The following is a 13,283-nucleotide window of genomic DNA, read 5'->3' on the forward strand; positions in this document are numbered from 1 at the left end:
CCCCCTAATTCTACTCTTTAAGCCTCAATATAATGTAAACAGGTGAGTTGTATAAACATTCAGCCCGTACAGTTGAAGAGAGAAATGAGCTCTAGAGACCCAAACTGTTTTTGTACCAGACTGTAAACATGTTTATTTTAACATGGAGCTCTATGAGGACTGACTCACTGCAGGAGACAGACTCTAGTGGACACTGGAGGAACTGCAGCTGTAACGTTGGACATTTTAACATAGAGCTCTATGGGGACTGACTCACTGCAGGAGACAGACTATAGTGGACACTGGAGGAACTGCAGCTGTAAAGTTGGACATTTTAACATAGAGCTCTATGGGGACTGACTCACTGCAGGAGACAGACTCTAGTGGACACTAGAGGAACTGCCGTTTTTGGCATTTCCAAATTGGCTTCATATTTCAGCCCTGTATGTTGCTGCATGTAAATCACCTGCAGCTGTCAAGACTTGGCCCCAAGACAAAACTTCCTTTAAAGAAAGCAATACACAGCTATTTCACTTTGTCTATGAATTTATTAAATAATTATTAAAGCACGACTTCAGACGATTCAAACACAAAATCTGAAAAGTTAAGAGAAACTTTCATGACAAGATTTTCAAAGCTTACTATTCTGGTTTTGACAAAGTTAGAGAGCTGTTGTGGATTTGTGTTTGCAGAGGCTTTAACCTCCTTCTTGGACAGCTCTTTCCTTCATCGATCTTCCTCCCTCCGCTCCACAGAAACACATGTGAGCAGGCATCTGGACTGACCTCTTTTTTTCTGTTGTTCTCTGGCAGACGCTCTGGAAACTTTCAGTGGGCATGTCCTGTTAATTCCTCTGTCTCCCCCCTCTCTCTCTCACTCTTTCTCCTCCTCCCTGCTGCTCCCATCAGTCTCCTTCTGCACAGTATGTGTCCATGCATTCATACAATAGTAATGTGCATGCATAGAAACAATAAGTGCCTGCGTACATATCAGAGGTGAGCTTTTAATTAGCCTGCAGTGTGTCCTTTCATTCTTTCCCTCCCCCTGTCCTCTGTCATCCTCCTCCTGCAGCTCACTGTGTCATTGCTGCTTGGCTGGCCTCTGAGTAAACCCTGAGCTCGTTCTGCAGCCCTGCTTTCTCTCACCCTCGGCCTCCCCATTGCTCCGCCAGCCTCCGGAAAAGTTCTCCTAGCTGGCATTAGGAACCGAGTCCGTGTATGTGTTTATGGAGTTCTGACAAATTCCTTCCTCCTGGCTCAGTCTCAGGCGCTGCAAGCTTTATATTTAATCCCTGGTTCCTCGTGCAGGCTGGGGCTGTGTGGTGCAGGAGCTGTGGGTCCTTGGAGCTGTGGTGAGGCCTCTGTGGTGACGGTGCTTCATTATGGAGGCAGCAGGACAGGCCAGCGATGGGCTCAGATGGAGCTTGTGGTGGAGCGATGGGATCTGTGGTGGTGCAATGTTTTCTTATGGCGGGGCTCTGAACGGGTCACTGTGAAGACTAGTTGCTATTTAACTGATTCAATTATAAATAAGTCAACTGCTCACATACACTGAGAAACTAAAGCTGCTTTCACACATGACCGCCTGGAAATTTACTATGAACTGTAACAGGCTGCATAGTTCCAGTAACTTGCATATCACTGTTGATAAATAACGGTAATGTGATTACTGAAGTTAACCACAGTAATATCTTAAAGGTGGAGTTAGTAGAAATGTTTGTTGCAGTTTGTAAACACAACATTCAAACTGGGCCCCTCCTCCTCCTGGGCTCATCGCCCCAAGAAGCACAAGCCCTCTGTAGGACATAGTGTATGTTTCCTGCTTGTAGCTAGACTGCAAGCTACCTCAGAATATTACATGCATATATTTATTAAATTGGAAAAGCCGATCATTTAGCAAGCTAGCACAAGCTAACCGCTGGTGTAAGGCACCTGCCAGTCCAACAGGAGGCCAACAACACGTCGCTCTTCACCCTAAACGGCTCCTTAAGTCCCCAAAAGCAAGTGAAGCCGACTGAAGGTTCAGACTCGTTAGGGAACGAGCTTTTGCCTCACTATGATTATATTTTCACTTCTTTGCTGCTACGTCCACGTCTGTCATATTAGCCAGTTTGAATCTCATCCAATCCCTGAATTGTATCCACTGCCAAACTTTACCTGTGTGCTCCTCTCCCAGATCACTGAGTCACTTAAAACTAACCAGAACAGTAAAATCCAGTCAGAGGACAGGGTCTCTGCAGACTCAGTCACCATCACACATGTACGGAGGCCCAGAAGAGACGATGAAGCGGCTTTACTTTAGGATACTGTAAATCTGTGTTTTATTATGTTAGTGAAACGTTACTGACTCTACCTTTAAATTACTGTTACGAGTTACTTTGTACCACCTTAACCCCAGCAGGAGCTGCTAATAATAACTGTAAATTTCTGAATTGTTTAAAAGTTCCTGTAGTTCCAGAGTCATGAAAAGCATCAGCAGCTGTGTGTTTGTGAGGAGAAGGCAGAGAAACAAACACAAAGAGATGAAGACAACAAAGAGAGGAACATTTGTGTTCTGCGGTTTCCTTTCTGAGTCGTCTTTCCCAGAAGAAGAATCAGCTCGGTGACCACAGAGAAGGCCCGAGGCTTTCATCCAGGCTCCAGGGTCTGTTTTAGGATGAGCCGTTGGGGCTGATCATCACTTTGCTGTCACACTGTCCCTCCTCTCCGTTTCCCTCTGACTCACACAGCTGCTTCACCAACACACTCTGCTGATGTTAATGTGTTTATTCTGGCAGATCTGCTTCTATAAGTCCCTGTTTACACTCTGCTGACATGTTGGATCGGCTCTGGGGAGTCTGACACTCTGCTGCAGAGATATTAACACATCATGAACGAGCTTCTGAGACGCAATAAAAAATTATGTTTACACTTGTTTAAAGCTCCTCTGAGGAGTTTTTATCAAACCATATGATCAAACCAGAGCTTAATGAAGACGACAGATTATTTGTATAAAGTTGTTTTGAATGTCTGTTGGTGCTGTGAGCAGGTGGGAGTCAGACGAGGAGACGTTTCACAGCAGAGATTCACAGTGAGTGATCAGGAAACAACACCAGCAAAGAGAAGGATTGACCACCGGGGGCGCCAAAAAAAAAAAAAAACTAAAGTTACCAAGGTAGCTTTAAATGCACAGTAAGTACCACCAGGAGGCTCTCAATCAAGACAATAACAAGAGATGACGTTGAGGCTGGTGGGGAATCACGGGAGTTCCTTCTGCTACTCGCTGAAACGCTAGGTGGACACAGGGCCTTAGTGGGCGCAATCCATTTGAGTGAATCAGGCAGGTAGGATGATATTCTCTGCACAGTTATTATAAATTAAACTGATTAAATCAGATTAATCGAGTTGAGAGCGTTGTCTCTATGAGCGGAGATGCTCCAGTAAAACAGCGTACACAGTTCACTACATATGCAGCACCTCTACATAACGTTATTACATGTAACCTGCTGGATCAGGTCTCATGCCGGTCTCAGGTCAGTCTCATGTCGGTCTCTGCAGACGTAAACTCTCTGCCTGGACGCTCAGTCGCTCTGCTGCCTGCTGGATGTATATTTGTGCAGAGATCTGTATAGTCTGCTCTCCACACGTTGTGCTGTGTGAGGTCTCACTTCTTTGTACCATCTGGGTACAGAGTAATATAATACACATTATAAATGATATCTCTCAACATCAGGAGAGATCTATACACTTAAGCTGCTGCTCAGAGAGGATTAACACTTAGTTTCATTTGTTTGTAGATAAATTACATAATCAAAATGGAGGCAGCACTATCTATATGAGGTAAAACAGTATTCATTGGAAAAATCCTTTATTACATGGCTGTTGTCACGGGTGTGTTTGGACCTGGGAAACACAAGGTCAATGATAATAACCCTTCCTGATGAATTTGGCAGGTAAAGGTTCAGCAGCAGAAAAAAGCAGAAGGCAAGTCGGGGAGCCAGCAGCTAGAATCAAGAGACCCACCCAGGAAAACAGGAAAGACTTAGACTGTAGGAGCTGATGTGGAGAAAAGCCATCGGAGAGGAACCAGGAGGGTAGAGACAGAACTCCTCATCTGGGACAGAAGGCCGAGGCTCTCTCCAGGATACGACAAAGCTGGCTGGTCAGGGTCGGCAACAGGTAATCAGTCCAACTTAGAGTGCTGGAAAGTTTTACAATTAGGTGAAGAACGATTTGGCAGTGACTGTGAACAGGAGAGGCTGTTACACTGACTTGATTGTAGATGGGAGGCAGCTGTGTGCACAGGTGATGATGCACTGAGGGACTGAGTGAAGGCAGGTGAGCAGAGGAGCACAGTCGTGTTAAATACTTCCAATTCTGATTGGCCAATAACAAAACCCATTGCACAAGTTGGAAAGTCATTCGTCCGAGTTTAGTGCAGTGTTCACATGATTTCAGTTCGGAAAGCTCAGTGTAATGCAACTGTTACAAGTGATATTTAAGAAAAAACATTGAAGTGCAATACGTGAATTAATCAGAAGTATGTTAAAATTAAAAAAACATATTTTGCCCCCCATGTGATGAGGATTCTGACGTCAAGTCGGGAAGTTGGACACCTAATTCTTTTCTGAGTTTCTGAGTTATTGTTCCAACGTTAGCAGGTGTTCAGGTGCATCTTACAACTCAGAAATGATTTTTCCGACATCACATGCATAGACCATAACTGTAAGCACAGCCGCGGGAAGAAGTCCGGTTAATTTGACGTCCGTCTGTTTAGGGATTAAAACGGAGTTAGGAGACAATAAAAGCTGAGGAAGGAGGTGAAATGGTGCAGAAACTGCAGACTATGAAAGAGAAATCTACAACACTGAAGATGGCACATGATTTAAAGGTCACATGTTCTCCTCCTCTTCAACCAGTTTAAATAAGTCTCAGAGCTCCTCAATACATGTCTGTGAAGTTTTTTTTTTTTAATCTGCTCATAATTTGGGGTTAAGTGTCTTGCCCAAGAACACATCAGACATGTGACTACAGGAGCTGAGGATCGAACCTCTTACCTTACAGTTAGGAGACGACCGACTCTACCTACTGAGCCACAGCCGCCCCTGAAAGTCAACAGAAATGTTCATTATATTTCATTTAGCCGCTTCTCTCAGAGACGGATTGAATAAAACGTATCTCTCAGACTTTGAAAAACAAACCCACATTATTTATTTAACTAGCGAGCTGTTTGATGGACGTATCAGAGATTTCTTTGACCTTCTGTTTTTGCATGTTGGACAGGATTTCTTTCGGTGTCAGTCGTGTGTTTAATGCAGCTGAAGTGTCTTTGGTTGATCTCTGCAGGGTTCAGCAGGGCCCCACTGGGCTCACAGTGTTTGCGGTCAGACACACGGCGAGCCCTGCAGCAGGAAATGACAGAACTCTGCTCACAGGCTAAAAATAAAACAGCCGTTGTTAAAGGAGAAAAGAGCCGGGAGAGGCAGCGGAGAACTGCAAATATTATTTCTATTAAACCACATGTTCAAAACCACTGAGAGAGCAGGCCAGAGGAGAGGAGAAAACGAGGAGGTGAGGAGGAGGTGAAGGAGTCAGAGGGTGGGGGTGGGTGATGAAGGTGGGTGGGGGGGGGGTTTCTCAGTTAAATTCCTGTGAAGTTATTCCACAAAGCTCTGACTCAGAGAGGACATCATGATTCTATGTCTCCATGCTCCTGACTTCACTATTGTTACTAAACGAGAAGGAGGGGGACAAGAAGGAGGTGAAGGGAGAGGAAGAAGAGAAGAAGGAGTACTTGGAGGAACAGAATAGGGAGGGGGAGGAAGGTGGAGAAATAAAGTAGAGGAGGTGAAGCAGAAAGTGGAGGAGGGGGAAATGGATGGTTAAGGAGGAGAAGGTGGAGGTTGGGGTCAGAGGACCAGGAGAAGAAGGATAAGGAAGAGTACCAGGAAGGGGCAGTGGGGGTGGGGGGTGGAAGGGATGAAGAATGAGGAGTAGCATGGGGAAGAAGTAGCAAAGGAGGAGAATAAGAAGCTAAGGAAGGGAAGAGGAGGTGGGGGAGGAAAAGCAGGGATGGATGAGGAGGAGATGGAGTAAGAAAAGTGGAGGTCTGAAAGAGTTATAGGAAGATGAGGTAAAGGAGGAGGAGGAGGAGTTGGAAGGAGAAGGAAATGTAGGAGGTGATGGTAGAGAAGGAGGAGGTGGCAGGGCGGGAGAAGGAGAAGAAGGAGAAGCAGAAAATTTGATGGCAAGATGGTGGAAAGCAGTTTGGAGATTAGGAGAAGGAGAAGGGGGGAAAGAGGAGGAAAAAGGAGGACGAGGGAGAAGTTGGAGGTAGAGGAGAATGAGGAAGAGGGGATGAATGTTTACAGAGAGGAAGAGAAGAAGGAGAGGGAGGAGGAAAAGGAGGGGGCATCTATGGGTGTAAAGTTGGCATCAGTCTGACTCTTAACGCCACTCCAGTTCACCTCCCCCTTTCCTAACCCCACTCACACACACTCACACACACACACACACACACACACACACATACACACACACACACACACAAACACACACACCCTGGCACTCAGCGGTGCCGAGCTAAGAATGGAGCGCTCCTTCGACTCACGCGATGTGGTGTGCTGAAACTTCCTGCAATAAAAGTGCGATCGGGAGGATTCCTGTTAAAACGAGTGAGGAGGAGGAAAGAAGGAGGGAGGGGGAACAGGAGAGAAAAGATAGAAGAAGAGAGGGATCAGGGAGAGGCGGTGGAGGGGGTTTCTCCTCTCTGCTGGCTCGTTCTGTCACTCCTCTTGTTTCTCTCTCAGATCCTGTCTTTCGTCCAGCACATGGCAGCGCTCCCTGAGACTCCTCACTTTCCCAAACCAAGAGCTATTTCCTGATTCACTCCCTCTCTCATATAATTATTCTGCTGGACCTGGCTCCTCGCTGCTTTTTTTCAGGCGTGCTCCTCCAGCACGCCGTGTTCTGTTCTCGTGGTGACATCGTGGCCTCGGCGGGCCCGAGGAGGAGGGTCAAAGATCAAGGCTGCTCCCGCTCATTCACACATATTTAATCCCAGTTCACACGTAGAGCTGATGTAATTTTATGAAACACTTCTGCTTTGGGTAATTAAATCTGGTTGAGTCACATGTCCCTGTTTGCACTCAGGGCGATTCTGCTGTTTCAAAAACCCAGGCTTCATACTCACATACTGATGGGATCTTTATCAGAAATAGATACAAAAAGGATTTAAGGGTTTCCAGTAGACTTTAGATTTACCATCGATCCTCATTCCAGCCATCACCTGTGGTCATGAGCGTGTGACTGAAAGAATGAGATCAGAGGTACAAGCAGCTGAAATAAGTTTCCCTCAGAGGTTTGCAGGTCTCTGCCTTAAAGTGCTTTCAGACTTGCAGAAAACTCCTGAAAAAAACAAAAGCTGTTGGGGGTGAGTTGCATGTATGTGAACACAAACAGACTCCTCGTGTTTATTCTGCAGAAAGTCAGAGTGAGCTGATGTGAGAACACAGCAGGATATAATCAGGAGAATTCACCTGGAGCGAGTGGGAGGAGGTGGTGACGTTTATTCCCTGTGATCACTGCACGACCATAGACTGTCTGCACGCCACCTCTACCATCTCTGTGCTCTAATGAACCTGCTGCATTATGTTTCCTGTTCTCCAGGATGTTCTTCTCCACTCTTTAGTTCACATTGAGATTCTGTTCAACTACACGTAGCATTGATAGAAAGACACAAATTCTCATTATTTTCCTGCAGAGAATTTCGGCCAATCAGAGAGCATGTTCCTCGTGCATGCCACATTTGGTCTGTTTGTTAATATCCCCGTGTGAACACAGACCAACCCTGCAATAATAATGCAACAATGGAACAAACTGGTCGATGATTCATTATGATAGCAAACAAACTACGGGTGTGAAATCACCGCCATGTCATTTGGAAGAGAAAACTGGAAAAACCCCTTTAAGATAAAAAAATTACTTTATTTACAAGATCATACATCTCAGTGTAACATGTTGGTAACTTTGTGTTTGTATGAAGAGAAGGTCTGAGACATTTTTGAGCTCAGATGGGTCACATGGTTAATATGTTAAGGGCCCTTGTTAAAGCTGCACAGTACTCACAACATAAATGGCTTCATTGTTCACTCACACACACACACACTCGCGCACACACACACATACTGAGGCCATAACTGTTCTGAATCATTTGTAATGTTCCCTCAAATCTGCTGTAAAAAGTTCACACTTGGCCAACACTCAAGCAACTCGATTTTATGCAACTTTCATCACATTTTTATGCATTTCATTTTGTATCTTGACACAGAAATCGACCGCGAGGTGATTCAGAAGGCAGGAAAGTTCGCTCTAGCTCACTCACAGTGGACGTTCAGCGTCACAACTTGCAATTCGACTTCTGTGAAATCAGGCATTCTAGGCTGTAAAGGCCCTGACACACCAAGGAGTGTGTCGGCCGTCTGTCCTAGTTTGACCGTCAGTGAGCAGTCGTTGGCTTTGTTTTTGCCGTGTGTCTGGCTCCATCGCTACCTGTCGCCCCCTGTCTGCCTTTTTTGCTCTCGACACAGGTTCTGTAAAGCCCCTTGAGCATGCCGCTGTAGTATCCATGTTTGCACCCATTAGTGCGGTTTCTCCTTATTTGTCTCCTCCTCCTCTTCTTTTCATTTTCCACTAGAAGACCAAGAGCTGACAATGCCAGCACCATTTTCAACAGAAAAAGCCCCTAAAGTCCAGAGGGACAGGCCTATATTTAACCCCTTGCTCCACCTGTGTGATGGTAGGTGATTCTAACTATTTGTTGCCCACATTAAGATCAACAATCCACCGCAGGGTAACATGGGGACAGCTGATTATATTTAGAGGCCATTACAGCAGAATTGATGACAGCAATAAAAAAAGCAGGTTCAATCATTTTAATGAGGCTGAAGCATTGTTTTCATATTGCTCTAAACTGCTGACCAATAACAGGCCTGCCTTTAATTTTTTTAACTGCACGGAGGGCGGTCGTAATGTGATTCACTTCTGTTCAAAACGCTCGGAGCTCTCCAGCTCGTTCGGTTTTATGTGACTCTCCTCCCGCAGAGCTTCATGTTTGCAGTGATTCAGGGTCAAATAAATGATATTAATGGGTGTTCTCTTTTTTTTTTATTGTGTTTTGTTTTTACTTGTGTGTGTCCCTGCCAGCTCCCCTCAGACACACACTTTCAGTCTTTGCTGTTTCACACGTTTTTACAGCGTGGACACACACAGTGACGCAGCCGAAGCTCTAAGAACAGTAATGACAGTGAAGAAGACTTGTATTCATTGTTGAAAAATTGCATCTGCTTTTGACTTCTTTTCAGTAACAAGCTGCAAACCCTCAAAGTCTTCATGAAAGACACACTGAATCTGACAGCGTAGACATTTTTCTTCCTTGGTGCATCAGATCTCTGAGTTGATGATTTGTTGAAGAATGCAGCTCAGATCTGATGTGCAGCCTCTAAAACCCTGGCGGCTCTGCTCCTCATGTTTTCACTCACAGAGGAGCTAAGAATAGTGGCAGACCAGACTACAATGTGCTCTGAAACAGCAGCAGAAACCTTAAACCGGTCTGGAGGTCACACACCGCGAGAGGATCTGACATGACCGAGCACATACGAGTTAGCGAGGTAAAATATAGCCGACATGTGTGTTAAGTCAGGAAGCACGCATGTCGACATGAGTGTGAGTATGTGCGCGTGTCCTTACAGTGTGTGTGTGTGTGTGTGTGCTCAGCTGGTATCTGCTCTGTGGTGTTAGCGTAGCATAGCTAAGGGTCAGAGCGAGGCTTAGCACTGATAACCAGACATTCAACAGCAGGCGAGCTCCTATAGACCGGCTCACACACACTGTCACAAACCCACCAATGAAGGGAGCTGATGCATAAGAGAAAGTGCTCAACAATCAATGCAAATAGGTGCTCATTTAAACATTGAATTTAACCATGAAAATAAAGTCACTTGCATAATTTGTGTGAGTTGAAGAAATTGTCTCACGCTGCAGACTGAAGGTTCATAGAGTGAGAACCACTGCAGGCCCAGTGAGCCAATAAAAGGCCTTCGAGGGGGAGAAAGAGGAGCAGGAAGAGGCATCCCCCCCCCCCTCCACACACACACAAGACAGCTGAACCTCGAAAAACCTCACGCAGGGTGCACTACCACACGCCACCATTATCTCAGTCCCAGTAATGAAGATGGCATTTTCATGGAAGTGCAACAGAAACAGTGATAACTTGTATTAGACTTATTCTTAAAGCTGCAGACCTTGCTGCATTGTGTAACAGCATGAGATGTTCAGGACAGCGCGTCCAGTACAAAGCTGACGTTCTTGGCTTAATATCTGCAGCTGAGGAAGATGAGACTCCCTCAGCGCAGGCTGACATGACGACTGGACGAGTTTAATGACATTAGAGAGCAGAGCTGCAGACACACGGGCACACACACAGAGGGTGGAGCTGCATGCCGTCCATCTGCTGAGTCATACTGGGAGCTGTGGTTCCTCTTCGTGCAGCAGACTGGAGCAGCGGTCAGAGAGTGATTCAGGCTGTAACCGAGACGAACAGAACGCGTGTGCGCCGTCCAAGTGTAACAAACTGTAAATCTGTCAGAGCACTATGGAGTGTAAAGAGGATTTGAGTTGAAAAGCTTTTAGAGAACAAAAGTACCAAAGAGTTCACACTAATGAGGCTGAAATGAAGAGGGAGTGAACTTCTGCTTCAACTTTAAGAGGTTACACTTTGGAGGTTTGTCCTGACGGTGGTGCTAAACAGAAAGGCCATGTTTCCTCAATATGTCAATCAAATCAGCTGTATGATGTTGTTACAGCCTTTGAGGGGCTCTCAGTAAAACGAAAGATACTTCAAGGATACAGAGAGCGAACATGAACATCTCATGGCCTCTTATATTTAGTTGTTTTCAGCCCTAAAGTGAAACCTTTTCTGCATTAGCAGCGGCTTTAGACTTGAAATTGTACCCTGGAAAAATGAGTCCGATTTGTTTCTCCTTCGCTTTTTTTGTTGACAAAGCTGTTACCAGAGGTCCCGCCCCTTCTTTATTTTAATTGGTCGGCGTGGGGAGAAGTGACATTGACAAGCGGGGAGTTTTCAACAGAGAGTGCTGTGAGTGCAGCAACAAAAATAACAACTGAGGGCGCTCTTGAAAACGCTGCATTACATCGGTTTTGAGTTGAAAATGTGGCCCTACATAGTTTAACACTTTTTCACAAGAAAATATGTTCGATGGTTGGAATGAGGGAGGTAAAACATATGAACAGCAGGTTGTCAGACAGATATTTATTTAGTGCTTTTAGAGATATTTTCCCTGATGATGGTGTGAGTTATACGTCAATTAAAAATATGAAATCAGTATGAACCAAGTCTAGAAATGGATGGTAGGTCAGCAAAGAGGTGCCAGTTGTATTTTCGGGCCCTGCTGGGAGGCCCTTGAGGCAACCATGTGCGCTGGTGCAGCCCCTCACTCTGATATCCCTCTCTCTACCATCACCTGAGTTTGTGTAGCATGTTCGATAACGTGTCGAGTGAAAGAAGCACCTCCTCTTGTTATTCCTATATCAACATTGTTTTTGTTTTGAGGCTGCACTCATCTCTCTCAAAGTTTCTGCTGTTGTTGAGCGTTTTTCTGACTGATTTTTGTGGTTGCTTTTGCTTCTCTGTGTTTCTGCTGTTCTTAACGTGAAGGTCTTTTTGTTTACTTCTGTCTTGACTGCCTGCCTGTTTAGTCTTTTTTAGCTCTTGAAGCTGCCGTCGTTGTTTCTGCTTCTCCTACAGTTATAGTTTCGGTGGAACTGGAATTATTTTCTGAGTTACTCAACACAAATAAAAACTGTATATTTGAGGCTGTTGGCACTCCAGCTACGCCCAGAGACGATGTCAAACAGATGGATCGTCTGAATCATGATCACATGCAGATTTCTGAAAGAAAAACTTTCAGGACTTTCATGAATTGTTGACAGACAGAAGACATCCTCCTCCTTGTACGTTTCTCCTGGTCCTCACACAGCTGGGCCTGCAGACTGCTGCATGGATGAATGGGGGGGGGGGGGGGGGGGGGTGAAGCTAGAGTTACATTCCTTCCATCGGGGTTGTGTGTCTGCCAACCGGGTCACTCCCAGTTCAGTCCCGGGAAACTGGGAGAAAGAATTTCCTCTATGTGTCCGTACTGGACTCAGTCAAAGCCCCACAGAGGCCTGAGTGCAGCAGCGAGCATTAAACATGTGTGAAAATGTGATGTTTAAATCCAAGCATTCAGTGTATTACTGTTTGTTTAAAATTTGGCGAGATGAAGATGTGCTGCCTAAAGGCTCTTTGACACGTTATTATCCACTCCTTCCTCAACTCTGTTCACATACACACCTCATGTGGGGCTTTCACACTCACAGAAAACTCGTGAAAAACTCCCGATATTTGCAGGAGCAGCTGTATGTAAGGAAGCAAACTGCCACATTTTTCACTCAGACTTCACCCAGAATTTATCCTGCCAGCCCCCTAATGTTTTTTCTGAAGAAAGTCAGTGTGAGATGAGAACGCAGCAGGATGTAATCAGGAGAATTCCCCTCGAGAGAGAGAGAGAGAGAGAGAGAGAGAGAGAGAGAGAGAGAGAGTGGGGAGGGGTGGTGATGTTTAGATCCTGTGACTGCTGTATGGTCACTGTAAACGCGAGATCACTAATGATATAAAGGAAAATATTCTCATTATAGCATCTTATAGCAGATTCAGTTGCTTCGTCCGCTACCTCCCGCATAATTTTTTTTAACATTATGCCCCCTGCTGCGTTCACACATCAACTCACCTTGACGTCTTGCAGAAAATGTACAAGAAGACTGACAGAAAAAACGTTTTTCGCTGTGAGGTGCATGTGTGAACAACGTCATTAACTTGTGTTTTCATGAGCAGCCTGTCTGAAAATTTCAAGAAATTTTGAAGTTCATGTGTGAAAATATGTGTTTGAACACTTTTAAGGACTGCATGTGTAAAAACACCTAAAGAGAATCTTGCTGCAACTTCTGGGACAATGTTTATGTATAAAACACAAGAATTCAAATCAAATCAATTATGCTGCAAAAAAGAGCTGCTAAAACCAAAACAAGTATGTTCACAGGAAATGCGTTGCAAAAACAGAAGCCTTGCAAAAGAAAAAAAAAAACAAGAGTGCAGAGTCTTCTGAGAGCAGTGCGAAGCAGGATTTCTGTGTAACATATTCAATACAGAGACTTGTTTAAGTTTTCCTTCTGACGTGATCCCTGCATTCCCGATCCTGTTCACCACTCACT

Source organism: Labrus bergylta, chromosome 10 (genome assembly GCF_963930695.1).
Source record: "Labrus bergylta chromosome 10, fLabBer1.1, whole genome shotgun sequence".
In the NCBI taxonomy this organism is placed as follows: domain Eukaryota; kingdom Metazoa; phylum Chordata; class Actinopteri; order Labriformes; family Labridae; genus Labrus; species Labrus bergylta.